The sequence below is a fragment of the Leptosomus discolor genome, chromosome 1 (assembly GCF_034619465.1).
Source record: "Leptosomus discolor isolate bLepDis1 chromosome 1, bLepDis1.hap2, whole genome shotgun sequence".
NCBI classification, from domain to species: domain Eukaryota; kingdom Metazoa; phylum Chordata; class Aves; order Leptosomiformes; family Leptosomidae; genus Leptosomus; species Leptosomus discolor.
In genome coordinates, this window is record NC_141391.1 from 168,881,352 (window position 1) to 168,897,277 (window position 15,926).

Below are 15,926 nucleotides of genomic sequence, written 5' to 3' on the forward strand. Positions count from 1 at the left end.
CCCCACCCCGGTCTCATCTAATCTTTTGAATTATCACATGCCATTTTATTTCAGACTGTTGCTCTTACACTAGGTTCAACTGTGTTTGAATATAGGACAAATTTATGTTCAGCGCATCTTCCAGAAAATCTTTTAGTCTTTACTAAAAAGAAGTATTTAATTTGTCAACCAGCAGTTTCCTCCAAAGGTTAGCCACCTCTCTTATTTAAAATATGAACCCTGTGTCTAATTTGAAATTTTCTGGCCTCAGCTTACAGACAGTGATTCCTGTTACGCCTTCTGCTCCTGTTAAAGCGACCTTTTAGTAACCCCCTATTTTAGCATCAAGTATTTTCTCCCCATGAAAGTACTTACACATTATAAATGACCAACGCTCTAGTTTCATCTTAACAAAAGAACTCAAACTGTTAAGTTTAACTCTCTCCTTAAGTAATTGGAGGTCATGTAAAACAATACCTTGTTTTCCCTCATTTCTTCATTTTCTCAGTTAGAGCCAAATGTTAGAAATATCCTTAGAAAGACAGAAATAGGCAAGACACCCCTGCTTGGCCCAGTTACTCACCATGACTCAACAGTGGCCACAGAGTTGCAACACATTAAAACTTTTTTTTTAAAAAAAAAAGAAAAAAGCACTACTTATGCAGGCAGTAAGCCAAAGTTACTCCCTGTAAATCTAGTATAGTATTGAACACTTACAAATGATTAACTAAAGTTAAAAAGTTAAACTACAACAGAGCAAAAAAAAAAGTCCCCAACCAGAAGAGCAAAACAGTACACAAAACTGCAAACTCCAGATTTCACTCTGATTTAGTTTACAGTATGAAAAAATTTATTCACATTTGAAAAGCCATAGTATTGCATGTGGCCTTCTTCCCTCTAATGCCTAAACACCTCATCAACTATTATTACTAATCTGCTTGATCGGAAGTGCAAGACTAATTTTTTGTCCTGATTTTATGTCCTTTTTTTGCAACTACAATTAAAAAAAAAAAAAGCAGCTTGAAACGTTTTTCTAATGATTTGTTAAATTAAACTAAAATACATTTTTCCATCTTAAAAGTAGCCAGCTTCAGGCTTAAAATTGCATCTGAGTTTCACAGTCTATTGAGATTTGAACAGCTAGCTAGCAAATTCGCTGCCTGAGAAAGTAATGCAACAGTGTATTAGCTGCTGTTTTTATCCTCAGTCCTTTCATGGCAACCTCATAGCCCAACCTGATAGCCTTCTGTGATGAGATGACTGCTTGCTGATGAGGGGAAAGCAGCGCATCTTGTTTATCTCGACTTCTGTAACGCCTCTGACACTGCCTCCTGTAATGTCCTAGTAGACAAGTGATGTGATTTGGTCTAGTTAAGCAGACAGTGAAGTAGACTGAAAATCAAACGAGTTGTTGGGCCTCAAGGGTTGCAGTTAGCAGCACAAAGTCCAGCTAGAGGCAACTCACTAACGGTGTACCCCAGCAGAAGATACTGGGGCCAAGACTATTTAATCTCTTCATCAATTACCTGGACAATGGGACAGCAGGCACTCTCAGCAAGTCTGCAGATGATACAAAACTGGGAGCAGTGTCTGATACATCAGAGGGTCTTGCTACCACCCAGAGGGACCTGGACAGGCTGGGGAAATGGGCCAACAGGAACCTCATGCACTTCAACAAAGGGAAATGCCAAGTCCTGCACCTGGACAGGAATACCCCAGACACCAGTACAGGCTGGGAAGCAGCTCCCCAGAGAAGGACCTGGAGGTCTTGATGAACAAGCTGACCACGAGCCAGCAATGTGTCCCTGCAGCAAAGCAGCTCAGCAGCCTCCAGGGCTGCGTCAGGCACAGCATTGTCAGCAGGTTAAGGGAGGTGTTCCTTCCCTTCTACCCAGCCTCTACGGCGGTGAGACACAGCTGGAGGGCTAGGTCCAGTGCAGAGCTCCCCAGAAAAAGAGAGACATAGACATGCTGGACTGAGTCCACCAAAACGCCAGGAAGATGATGAAAGGGCTTGGAGCATCTGACGTATGAGGAAAGGCTGAGAGAGCTGGAAGTGTTCAGCCTGAAGAAGAGAAGCTCAGGGGGATCCTTTCCTTGTGTGTAAATACCTGATGGGGGGAAGTAAAAAAGATGGAGCCAAGCTCTTTCCAGTGGTGCCCAGTGACAGGATGACAAGCAATGGTCACAAATCCAAATACAGGACACTCAAACACAAGAAAAAATTTTACTGAGAGAGTGATTGAATACTGAACAAGGCTGCCCACAGAGCCTGTGGAGTCTCCAACCTTGGGGACGGTCAAAATCTGATGGGTCACAGTCCTGAGCAACCTGTCCTGGCTGACCCTGCTTTCAGCAGGAGGGTTGGACTAGATGATGTCCAAGGGTCCCTGCCAGCCTCAACCATTCTGTGATGCCATGAATGTGCTTGTGAAAGTAAAAACTCTGTTCATTAGGGATATAATTTTGCTACTCTGAGAAGTCACTTGACCTTCACTGCAAACTAATCTGTTTTGAAACTTCCATGCTCTGTAGAATTTTGTTCTCTTGGCCTTTTTGATAAACATCTCTTTTTCCATGCCACATCCACTCTGTTAAAAGGAATTAAATCCTTCCAGTCTGAAAGAGCCTAATGTGTTTTGGGGGTGAAAAAGCAGGAAGAGGAAGATAACACAGGATGAATGGTCAAATATCATTTCTTATGCTAGCAGAAAATACAACAGGCTATATTTAGAGAAGTCAGCAAATGGACTATTGGAGATGGCTTTATCAACACCCATGATAAGTGGGACTACCCGTATGCTTGAAGTTAGGCTTGTGATTAAGAACTCCATTGAAGCCCCTTGAATTCTGCTCAGCATATGGATAAAGTTTAGAGCAATAAAATCAGCCAAACAAGCCAGACTAATTCAAATGCAATCCCTTGCTGGCTTTTCAGTAACTGTCCCTACTAATGAGGATATACCCATCAGCCCTTGAAATTGCATCTAATTTACTTATGGATTTTCTATGCCACATATACTGATGCACAATTGGTTTGGTCTATGGTCATAAAGCCGCTAAGAAATTATTCCCATTTCAATCTCCTAAACATGAGTTTTCAGTCTCCTAACACTAAGGTTCCTGGACATGTCCAGATAGTGCCAAAATGGCAAATTAGCTTTGCTACCATGAAACTGAGGTAATTCTCAAACACACACGTATGTGCGTTACAATGCAAATCATCCTAAGATATGCACTGACATGCACCATAGTCATACGATGGAGAGAACAGGCCATACGTGTACGACATGTACAACATGCCATAGTGAAAGTACAACAAGTAGTTTTATTCATTATAGGGACATTTTAGCAGAAACAGGGCACCAGGGGATCACAAACATAAGACATTCTAATCTCCATTGTGCTTTAACATAAAATTGGCCCTTAAGGTCAAGAGGAGTGCAGGAAGGACAGAAGAGTTCTAACCAGTTTCACCATTGCTCACTAATAAATCAGATTTGCAACTTGTCGAAATTTTAATTCAGATATTCTGGAGGGAAAATAAAATTATAATTTGGGGACAGAAGATTTCAGAATGGGTAGCTGTGTTGCTAGGAAGTCCCACTCTGGCTGCAGTTTGGTTTGGAGAGTCGGACGTTTCAGGTTTGTTGGGTTATTTTTGGTGCGCATGTTGCTTTTCTTGTAACTCGTGAGAGATGCACCTGAGAGCTGTGTGTGTTTATCCTGCACAGAAAATACCACTTCCTATGGGGCTGGTGAACAAATATGCCCTAACTACACTCAGAGCTCTTTTTTTATTATTATCTTTAATAAAAGAACTATGGGAGGAATCAGTTTCTCCCTTGCTTGTTTTCTCTCCTTCACACAAAAAAATAAGACAGCCCCAAGATTTATTTTACTGTTTAACACACAAATTCAAAAGTGTAGCTCATGTTCCTTATCAAATGCCAGTAAATTTTCTAAAGAAAGAACTGATCAGACTTCCCCACTTTCCACAGGCACCAAAGGGCCCCAAGGGGCTTCCAGTTCCCCTTATATTCTGGTAAAAGCAAACTCCAGTGTGGAGAGGAAAAAGAGAGATATTCAGTATTTTGGCCTTGATACACAAATTCTATTAAAACGAGCAAACAAATCTCAGGGAGAAAAGAATAACAGGAATGGGGGGGATGCTCTGAACACTCAAGCTTCCTGCTCTAGTTTGTCTAACCTCAGTGACTGCACCTAAGTTTCAAGGATTTCTTCACTAACGCTGGCTTTAAGAGTTCTGATTTACTACAGATAAAAAGTACTTCAAGTCACTTTAAAAGCCTAACAGTACAATAAAAATAAAACGCAAAGCAGCAACTACAGCTGACAGTCCCTGCTTTCTGCAAGCCCCTCTGCTATTGGTATCACTCCACCAAGCAAAGCTCACACCAAATGGATGTTCTGGCAGAGGTCCCAGATGCACATGCCACCAAGTCACAAGCAGCTCACTACCATACCACTCTTACTAATGAGAAGGAGCGACCTACAGCAGCAGTTCTTCAGCATCTTTTCCTCTCTGCTCTCCTGGGGTACATTCCCTATGCCCTCTCCTGCCTTCCCCAGCCAGCTGGAGAACTGCTGACCTTAGGAGAAATAAGGAAGGGGGAGACGGGGAACTGCAGACTGTGTCCTATGAGGAAAAGGCTGCTCTCGCAAGGAAAACCATGGAGAGGGCAGCTGGCGGTGACTGGGCAGGGGTGGCAGAAGGCACACACTCGGAACAGACCACAGCTAGAGGAGGGCAGGCTGGCAGCTTCCATGACGAAAGACTGATGCTGCACTGGCCACTAGTTACCATGTGCTCCTGCTTCTCCTGCTCAGTGTGTTGTCTGCCCTCCTCCTTCATCTTCCCCAAACCACTGAAGACACCCCCTCTCCTGTACCAGTCACTTCTTCCCAGGTACTCCCTTTGCTTTGCTCCCTGAAGCACACCACAGCACAACCCGCCCCAGCCCCCCCCAGTATATTCCACATTCCCCGTCAGACAGAGGTGTGTCCCAGCTTGGCAAGCCACTGTGCTGCATTGCTGAGAAAGGAGAACAGCAAAACATTATACGGTGTGAAAAGCTGCTTGGATGGGATGGTAGGCAGCTGGTATGTGTGAGAGTAGGAAGATTCAGAGGGAAAAGTTGCAGAGCAAAGCCAAGCCCAGATGAGACACTGGTAGGCACAGTAACAGCAGGAGAGAGAAAAAGTAAAGACAAAGATCTTCCTTCAAAAGAGCTGGAAAGGACTATGTAGGATTGTGACCACATCTTTCCTCAACTGTCCAGGCCTGCCTTCCAGCTAAGCAGAAAAAAGGAGAACTCATTTTTTATTACTCACAAGGAAGCTCTAGGAAGCTTCTTTTAAGAAGAGTGGCTATTCCTCATTCAGGGGCCAAGAAATAGATTTTTCTTTTGCAGATTGTTTCAAGCACTGAGATAATCCAGGTGCTGGTTTCTTCCTGAAGCCTGGGAAGAGCCCTAAGTGTGTACAAAATATTCAGAAGCAGACTAGCTAGCTCATTCCAGAAAGCAATGGGAAGGAAGAGGAAACAGATCCACCAGACTGTGACAGCATCTGTGCGTGCTGGAAAGTGAAGTGGATGTTTTTGGGACCAGCCAGAAAGGGAGATGGGTGAGGACAGAGGCCTTGGCCACACTCAAGGCCCAGAGAAGATCTAATAGAAGGGACTGAGGGTTTGGAAACCAGGGAGTGGGAGCATGAGCAGCTCGAGATTTCTAAGAGGGAAATCATGAAGAGAGTCATGACTGGGTAAAAATGGAGAGAGCTCTCTCAGGAAGGCACTGAGTCATATATATATCCATTACATCACTGTCTTCCCCTCTAGGGAATTAGCATCTCTTCTCCATGCTCCATGCTGGGTACCCAGGTGGGGTTGAGGTACACCGTATCACCAAGAGTGGGGAGACCCTACTGCTGAGTAAGCAGGATCCAGCACAGGTCTCACTGTCCAGTAGAAGCCACCACAGCCCTGAAGCCAGATTTATTATTCTGCTAAATCAATGCAATTTACGCCATACACAAGGCAAAGACAAAGGAGGAGGAAGGTGGTTTCTCAATGCTGTTTTGGGGTGCAACATGAACCACACTATACAGCCTTGAATCAGCCTCTCTCCTGCAGGAAAGGGGTCCCTCTTCCCCACAGGTTCACTAGCTGAAGGACTTGGCAGAAGAACTTGTTGGCACAGTCTCAGCAGGGTGACGGCCATTCAGAGGACAGACAGCATGAAAAATCACTGGGCATCTCTGGGTTATGAGATTTTGGATGGTTTTTCTTATCCACCTCTGTGGCCAACATTGCTGAATGGGAGAAAAAGTTGTGGTGTGTTTCAAGAAAAAGAAGGCTCCAGGGGGAGAATGGGGTGACAAGCTCCAGACAGATATAGTAGGTGCCAGCAGAGGCACTGTCTGCACAGGGACATCTGAAGGGTAGTGATTCCCTGCCTTTCCCTGACCGGTGTGCGAGTCCAGCAGGGCTGCAGCGATGGCAGCCAGCACCGAGTCCTGAACGAGGCACTCAGGAGTGGTACAGCTTCAAGGATCCAGCATGCCTCTCCCTTGAAAGGTGTTGTGCAGACTATAGCACATTTAAAACACATTTCATTACTGGGGCTTACACTCTCCTTTCTTATTTTGTTATCTACCAATAAGTAGAATCAAAAATTACTCTCCAAGACAGCACAGGCATTTACCACGCCCAAGTTCAACACCTGCTCCCAGCAGCACAAGCACAGAGATATTTTACAGAGAGATCTTCTTTTTTTTTTTTCTTGTTATTTTTATGCATATCAGCTAGCCAGAGACTTCTGACCAACAGAATCATGATATGTGAGAAAGCTCTTAAGGTTTAAATAATTAATCTTAAATATTAGAAGTTTAGTACTCAAAGGGAACCTTGGGAAAAGCAAAAAAAACAACTGATATCAGCATCAAAGTAAATCTGCACTAAAAGGCCAACTCTGCTGCTCCTCGGCAGGGAGAAAATTGCAGGTTAGGAAGAAGAAATGCCTTGCAAATACAGACCTTCACTCAAGTTACCTGTTACAATGAAGTGAGAAAATGGTTGTTACTCCTGTCACCTGTAACTGCTACAGAGTGGACTCAAGCCAGTCTCTAGGCACAGCTACAAATGCCAACACGTCAAGCAAAACCATGCATATCAACATGGTCGACAAAGCAAACACCAGCTATCAGAAAGGAGATTGCCTGTATCATTAGAATCTACTGAAGAAACTCAGACGGAGAAAAGGATAAGCTTTTAAGCAGGAAAATGCAAGTCAAGGAAAAGAAAAGCAAGGTGATATTCAAGATGGCAGTTAAGATGAATTATCTGGCCCATCAATCTAAAAGAGTAGCATTAACTCTTGAAATGGGTAACACGTATCTGGTTCTGAAGGTATGCTGCAGAACTACAAAGAAATGCAGGTATTATGTACTGCTTACAGTTTGCTTGGCTAACAGCACACAGCCAGTATATGATAAAGTTTTCGCCCTCAAATGGGAGAAGTGTGGAATGTATCCCAGGAGGCATGCCAGGACAAGGAGTAGGAAGGTATTGCTTCGGGAAGCAGCGAGTCTCAGCTTTTTGAGGGCCATTTTAGGGAAGCAAGATACGGCTGCAAATGAACGGCTGAGGAAGCTGCCCAGAGCCAGGTCTGATTGGAAGGGAAACGGTCAGCCCTCTGTGGAGCTGTGGAAGAGCCAATTCCGCTACCAGTGGTTGTCCGTTTCAGACCTGCTTCCCCCTTACAGACTGTCAGAAAAGATCCTCTATGCACATGTCAGTAATTCTTACTTATAAAGTAAACCTGGGCTGTGATAAATGAAGTATTTGTCACCGTGCACTGACTGACTACTGGGAAAGCACCTGTACTCTTGATTGACAACTCAGGCTGAGCTCAGAGTCTTTCACCAAAGACATTATTTTCTTCTCTCGGATGGCTGAAACTGTTGTAATCCCAAGCAGGATTAGCAGAGCTATATTGTTTGACATTATGTCGGAACCAGCCTATTTACCTTAAACCTCATTTCACTTCATAGGCTACTTATTTCATCTTTTCCCAGGATGATTATCGTGAACCTGAAAAAAAGAAGAGCTACACTGGATATTAAAACCCAAGAAGATGGGTCTGGTGGCTGAGAGACACATTCTGAGATAACGGGGCAAGTGAATTTCAGTTCCTAAAACGAAGTTGATGAGATATCTGCTTGTGTTTTACATTTACGAGCCTAGTGCTTCCTTCCCTCTCCTCTCTTTCTTTTTAATTTGAAATAATTTTAAAAATAGTAGGCACTAAAAATAGCTTTCTGCTTGCAGCCTCCAGTGCTCGTGACTGAGGGAGGGATGTCTTCTACCCTTCCTCACTAAGAACAGCATGGGACCTGCAAGCCTAAGGAAAATGCTTCCATGGTTTCCTCTGAATACCGAACATCACTGGACTTAAGCCCTAAGAAAAGAAGGATGAGGGTGAAGAAAATACGAAAAATACAGAAAAGGACTAAAGATAGAATACTTCTGAGGAAACAGGTGGAAAACAAAAAGAAAATGAGAGAAAGGTCAACTTTTGGCATGTTTAATGTGAAAAATAAATTAATAGGAAAATGATAGGAAAGAAGGAACTTCCTACTTTCACAGAAGCCAGTGAGAATAAAAAGCAGATACACTTAATTCAAGTATAGAGGAGAATGGCAACAAGCTATTACATAATTTCTGTATTAAAAAAATTGCAATTTTTATTATTTAGTTGCCTACCCCCTTCCTTCCTGTTTTTTGGTTTGTTATTAAAATTACACTCTTTCAGAGGGCAATGTTTGTTTGTTTAATACAACAAGAATGTATCTGCAATTACTGTTTGTGGGTTTTTGCTCCATGAAGTGCAATTAAATTTGTTTACAAGTTTACAAGATAGCACATAGAGTAACAAATTAGAAACCTCTATTTCACTGCTTTCCAAACTTAAAAACAAACTCACTGAATTAAAGGCTTTATGTTTTCAAATTCTAAGTAGAACATTTCTTAGTTCCAGAATTCCTGGAAAACAGAAAGAGTAACTGAGAAAAAAAATAGGAACAGCAAAAGCTCAACAAATAGCAACTGTAACTTAATTAAAATTTACTTAATTTCATACTCAGCTGCAGGAAACACCTGCAATTGTAACAGAAATTTTGGTCTTTTATTCAACTATCAGACTGAAATAATTAATCAATGTTCTATACTTTAGTATGTTTTTAACATAGTTTTTGCTGGAGAGGGAGGATCATCCACTAATTTTTCAAAAGCTTTAAACTATGCTGTTCTGCAGTAAAAAAAAAAATCCTCAGTCGTGAGAAAGAATAAAAATTTAAAGCTCTGACTTTGACTCCACCAACAAACAAACTTTAATAATCTCCCAATTACTGCAGAAGATTTGTGTGAATGATAAGAAATTATTCTGAATGTTGCCTGTACTTTTTTCAGGCTCAAACATACAACGAGAATTTATCCTATAAGAATCAGCCATATTAAAGAAAAATGTTGCTTTCATCTATGACTTAGACTTTTTGACAGCTTCAACCAGAAAACTTTAATTTACAGAAGCATCTTCATTTTTCAGGCAAAGAAAACATTCTTTGAAACTGCAGCTTTAAAGTATCTCTGTTAATAAGTATAGTCAAATATTAAAATGTTTTCCTGCAATGCTGCTACACTGGTTTTTTTGGTATGCACTGTAGTCAGATGTTCCTTTAATACAATAATAAGCAGTATTCAATTCATCAACTTTTACTACTCTGTGTGCAACTCCTCAATGTAAGTCTTTCTATTAAACAATTCACCAACTGATTATGGTATGTATTTTCTTGAGAAAGAAGCCAGTAACCATGGCCCAGATCCAGTAGCCTTGGAGCCAGCAGTGGAAAGCAGGAAAGAGGGCAGGCTGTTCAGGGGCTTGGAAGGGGAAGGGCTTTCTCATCGGTTTTGTTGTTACAAGTTCAGGGCAAGGACGAGAAAACAATGACGGTGACTACGGCAGCAGTGGGGCAGACCAAAATAATTACAAAGACAACAGAGATGACTCGATACAGAAAGTGAGGTGTCCCGCATCGTTGACGGGGTATTTGACAGATGCTTTTTTACTGAGGGAGACAACTGGTACAGATCAACACCATGGCAGGGACTTGGCACTGATTTGCCAAAATAAAACAAAAAACAATAGATAAGGGTGATCGTGTTAGCTGAGAATGAGACCTCCAAGCAGTGGAGCGAAAGAGAAAATAGCATTACGAGAAGAGAAAAGAACAGAAACACCGACGGACTGGATCCTGACAGTGTATTGGAGACTGCGGCCAACACAGCAAGCAGGATGTCCCACCGACAGAAGGAAGGATGGAAGAGAAAGGAGACGGATTTGTACCAACACGAGGCAGAGGAAGAAGATAACACGATGGGAGATTGTCGTTAACAGCTGAAAACCTGTCAACTGACTGGATCTATAAATAAGAATAGCATATCAAATGGATAAAGGACTTGGAGCTCGGTTTAAAAATCATCCCAAAAAATGCTGCACTTAAAAGATACATCAATGAGAAAAGGAATGTCAGTGCGTAAAAAACGAGAAAGTACTGACTGAATACTGCAAAGTGCAGTAATTGAGAGGAAACACAGGATTATGCCTAATCCAGTAAGAGAAATGGATGTGGCTAGTGAGAAAAAAATAAAATGTTTGTGTAGTAATACTTAGGCCATGGACTAGAAAAGAAAAAGTGGAATTTTAATTGCTGGTGTAAAATGTGAAGCAATATGTTGCAGGAATAATGGAAAATGCAATCAGGACTAGAACATAACTGTGTTCGGGAAAGGCAAAAACAGAAGTAAAAACGATGGACCAGAACTGAACAGGAATAGTATCAATGGCAATGTGATAAGAAGGAATAGTGTCTATAACACAACATCCATTTAGGACAAAGACACTCTGCAGTAGACTCCCAGTTCCTTTGCAGCAGACTTCTTCCATTTTTCCCCAAAGACATTTTTACCTGACACTCAAAAGGCACAACTCCTAGTAGAAAACAAGATTTTAAATTATGATAGCAGAACAAACGGACCCAACAGCAGGGGCCAGTTATTTCTAGATGTGAGAGCCTAAGTATTTCTTTACCAAACACTGGTTGAAGAAGAGGGTCTGTGGGTATTCGTAGGGTTGATCTGGGGAGTAGCAAAGATATCTGTAATATAATCAGATTAAGAAAATAATCATGACTTACGAGACCATTATTTGCTTTTGTTTAAACTAAATAGAGAGATAAGCAAAATGCCTGTAATAAAAGTTCAGGACTTCAAAAGGGCAAGTTTGATAAACTAAAAGAAACTAGTTTATTAAATAATCACCTGGCCTGAGGAGATATCAAATAGGAAGAACTATCTGAGCTTGTGAAGCATTGCTATAGAAATGCAACTGAAAAAGCAAGATCACGAACAAAAGGACTGAAAGCAAAATTTCTGCCATAAACTGGAAACTCATCAGCTGGAAATGTCAAAGATGATAAACCCATAAAATCACACAGAGAGTCATCCTGATACAATCATAAAAGACAAAGACAATGCTAAAATGTATCAGATGTGCTTCTGCTAGGTAAAGATCACTGCAGTGCTCTCGCTCTACAATGCAAGAGCTCACCTGGAGCACTGAGCAAAGGTTTACATTACCCGTATTGAAGGAAACTGGTCTCAAACCGGTGCAGAGCAGGGTTACTGAGGGGGTCAAGAGAACAGACGAGCTTCTCCTAGATGAGAAAAGAACCTGAGGAGCTTGGTTTGGTTAGCCTCGGAAGATGTAGGCTGATAGGGCTACAAGATTTGTTTCTATAAATACATCGCAGAGGAAGTAAAAGAGCTATTCAAGCAAAATGACAATGTTAACTCCAGAACAAGTGGATATAAACAGGCCACAATGAAATTGAGGCTGAAGTTAGAAGAAGGCTTCTAGCCTGACCGCACTGAGGTTTTGGAACACATTTTTAATGACAGTAGTGAAGACAAAGAACTTAATGGGATTTTGATCACTTTGCAAATGGCATAGCAGGAGGAGGTTGTCTGGAACAGTAAAAGAACGAAGGCTACGTTCAGGAAATCTTTTCCATTCCTAATTTAAATAAAAATTTGTTCACTGAAACTTGGCAGAAGTTATTCAATGCTGCTTTTAATGGCTGTCTTTGTTACTTCATGAAATGTACTTAAAAGGATTGTTAAAAGGAAAACCTTTCTGTTGAAAGACAGCATGGTGTTTTTATGATGTACAAACAATAAGCATCCTGGAATCCTGGCCAGCACTCTGAAAGCCATTAAAATAAGTTGCAGAAAATTCATTAGGAACAGTGATAACTATAAAAATGAGGAATTATTGAAACAGCTTAAAGTTCATGCATTCTGGAGTTATGTATTTTGGTAAAATTCCCCAAATCCAATTCCAGATTCAAAGTGAAAATTCAATGCAAATAATCTGATACCTGTTCTTCATGCCCACTGGAATCTAATGTTCAGACACGTACAACTGTAATGCAAAATAATTTCTCTTTTTTTTTTAACACATTCATCTCTGTGCCACCTAATCTCCAGAGCAAAAGTTAAGCCCCTGTATTTAGAAGGAAGGGAACACAAACGATAGGAAAAAAGACACTTAGAGCTAATACAGGGTTGCAATCTTTCAGGGATTAAAAAAATTATTTTACCAGGTTTTCTAGACAACATACACACCGATGGTTTTGAAATACTACCTCAAGTAATTCTCTACAGGGGAAACAGCAATTTCTCTCTTCTTTTGGGACTACGAATGAATTCATTGGTGAGTTAGTAGGAGGCTTTAATCTCAGAAGTTAAATTCCTGCAAATTTTAAAGTAAAATAGATACCAGACATTAAAACACTCGCAGGTTAAGATGGACCAGCACTGTCAGCTCTGAGGTATCCCTAAAAAACAGCCTTGAAAGCTTTCAAATTATTTCATTTAACTGATGATAGGAAAAACTATCTGTGGTTAGGACAGTGGACTGGGACTTAACAGCTCAGTTCCTGAACCTGCCATAAACTTTAGGGAAACCATTCATTCTGCTGCTTAATTTGTTAGCTGTAAAAGTAAAATAATCACCTTTTCTTCCCTTGCCCTACACATCAAGGCCTCCACACCTGGAGATGGTGACTGCTGAGAACAATGGAGCCGGTTCTCATTTTACATTCTTACGTCTTTCTTATGTTACTGTGACCACCAAGTCAATCACGCAGGACGACTTTGGCTCCGTCAGCTTATTCCCACTGCGCTAGCTTCTAGCGACTGACCGGGATGCATCTTACAAGTAAAATCGTGCACCGACCAGAAGTCGACATATCAACCATATCAGGTCTATATCAACCTGAAAGATCAAAGCTCTGGCTCGTAAATGAATTATATGTAAACGAAAGGCGATGCAATTATAACCACACTCCACATGGTCAGTCACAAACCCTCGTATAAATTACCCCTAGTCTACAAGTTCAAAGGTCAAACTCAGTCATGCTGTTAATATTTAAGTAAAAATAAAAGCTACATTTTAACTTCATCTTTAATAACTTTTCTCCTTACAAAACATACTCTATATTTCAAGGCATCTCTCTGAAAAAGCTAGTTTAATTTAAGTTTAGTACCTCCCAACAATGTAACAAAAGGAAACGGGACAAAAACCAAGGATCTCAGTGTGAGCAGAAAGCACAGCTGCATGTCTGAAGAAGTTTTTGTGAAAACAAGGATTAACACATTTGCATAAAAGTTAACTTGTTTTAATCCACATTCTGTAATGGGAGGCCTTTCATCATTTTCTTGCTGAGTATTATTATTATTCTTACAACCTACAGGGCAACATGGAAATCCATTCTACCTCCCGTGAATTAAACACCCACAAACTTTAATCTTCATTTAAAAAAAACCCAGCAGTTATGAATTAATAAGCACTACTTAATATGATGCAAGACAAAGTCTATCTGTCTGGTATGCAGAGGGCACAGTTTGATTATCTTCCTTCTGACTGACAAGAAATTCAGCAATGAGATGAAGCAGCAGAGTAGATGGAGCAGCTCTTTTGATAGATGTGGAAGACCGCCCATGTTAAGCAACTTCCACATCACGGCACATATTATTTCACATTACTGATGAACAACTACACAAACAGCGCAGATTAGTCCTACACAGAAAAGAAATAATCAACGCTGAAAGTTGTGCCAGCCAGAAGGCAACCACTCATAGCAACATTGCTGGGGACTATTTTATACAAGGAGACAGACAGACGCCCTTCCGCGGGTGAAGCTGGTTTGTCGTACATCATCGCACGAAGACAAAAGGAAATGCTTCAAGTCTTTGTGCGAGACTTTATGTCAGTAACATCAAACTGACACCCTCAGGCAGTTGGGTGCCATTATTCTTTGTCAGAAGCATTTGTCAGACTAAAACAGTCTCAGTATGTGACTTTACAAAGCCAATCCTAAAAGCAAAAAAAGGCTCACTCTGGTCTCCTGAGCCTAGGAAGAGCCCTGGTGAATGAAGAGGAGAGGAACACCGAAGAGAAAGAGTCTTCCTGCGTGCATCTCTTTGTAGAACTGGAACTTGCCTTTGTGCTTGAAGGCAGATGTTTTTATTACATGGTCATCACAGGCTACATCCTTAGTGAGAGTACACTGCTCTCTCTCCTTCAAGCCAACCATGTTGCATCAAATGCAACCGAACGGGAGAGTAGGTCAAAAGTTAAATCTGTCACAACCTCCACGCACCATATTTCAACAAGCACATTCTCAAATTAAGGGAGAGAAAAATCCATGAACGGCTACACAACACCGAGATACAAATCACAGCTCATGAAGCCTCCAAGCCCCAGCCTGCAGGAAAAGCATGGCAGGTACCTACTGCTACGGGCAGGTCCTGTTCTTGCAGCTTTCCCTCAGCCACTGCGCTGCTCATCTTAATCACAAACAGGTTGCTGAGACAGATGGACCTTGGTCTGGCTTCATATGGCCATCCTTAGATCATTTTTATGTTCATGTCTTCTCAGTCTATTCAGGCAAAAAATACACACACAACACACTGTTTCAAAGAGTTAACACATGGAATAGAAGAAATCAGTGATACTTTGTACAACACCGCCAACCCTAAAGGGCTTACACACCAGGATGACAAAAGAAAAGAAAAATCTGGAAATGGCAGGGTCAGGAAAGGAAGTTTATTTTGCAAATTTTTGACAGAGTAGCCAATTTGTTTTTCAAAGTCTGTTTCCATAATTAGTAGGGGCAACATTTTGACGTTATCAAGAACTCTTTGCAGGATTCAAGTACCTTTGCAAAAGGAAAATGAAAGGAGAGGCTCTAAAACTGCTATAAATCTGAGCAGCACAGTATTGAGCATGGTAATATCCTCTAAAAACAGAACTTCCTTGTTCAAACAGAACTTCCTTGTTCTTTTTTCTCTCCCAGCACTTCTCAATATTAGCTCATCTAATGCACATTGCAAGCATAAACTGAATCTGCTGATGAAATGCATGCAGAGCTCTCCCTCCTACATAAAACCCAGGAAAGAAGGTTTAGGAAGAAAGTCAGGGCAGTGCTTTATCCATCGCAGCATGACACTCATCTCCCACTGCTTATATGGGAATAACAGCTTTCCCTGAAGAAGATTCCCAAGATATTTCATTGATCTTGGGAAATCTCTAGGGCGCCACAACATCCCAATCTGGCATTAATCCCCCGAACTACCAATTTCACAGCCATAAGCCTAAACCATGAGTGTGACTGTAGGGGAGCTGCACCTGCCCTGGCTTGGCAGGAGGATTCTCGATGGCACACCTACAAGTGTTTGCTAAATTTTCTTTCCTAAGCTGTATGGCACCAGGGGTGGGGCTGGGACCAAGAACATATGATAC

The 15,926-nt window shown here is 41.4% G+C and overlaps 1 protein-coding gene across 2 annotated transcripts in view; it reads right to left on the bottom strand.

Annotated features, from left to right (window-relative positions):
- The window catches only part of CRADD (CARD and death domain containing adaptor protein), a 76,693-nt gene that overhangs the window by 32,874 nt on the left and 27,893 nt on the right, over positions 1 to 15,926 (bottom strand). The window lies entirely within an intron of this gene.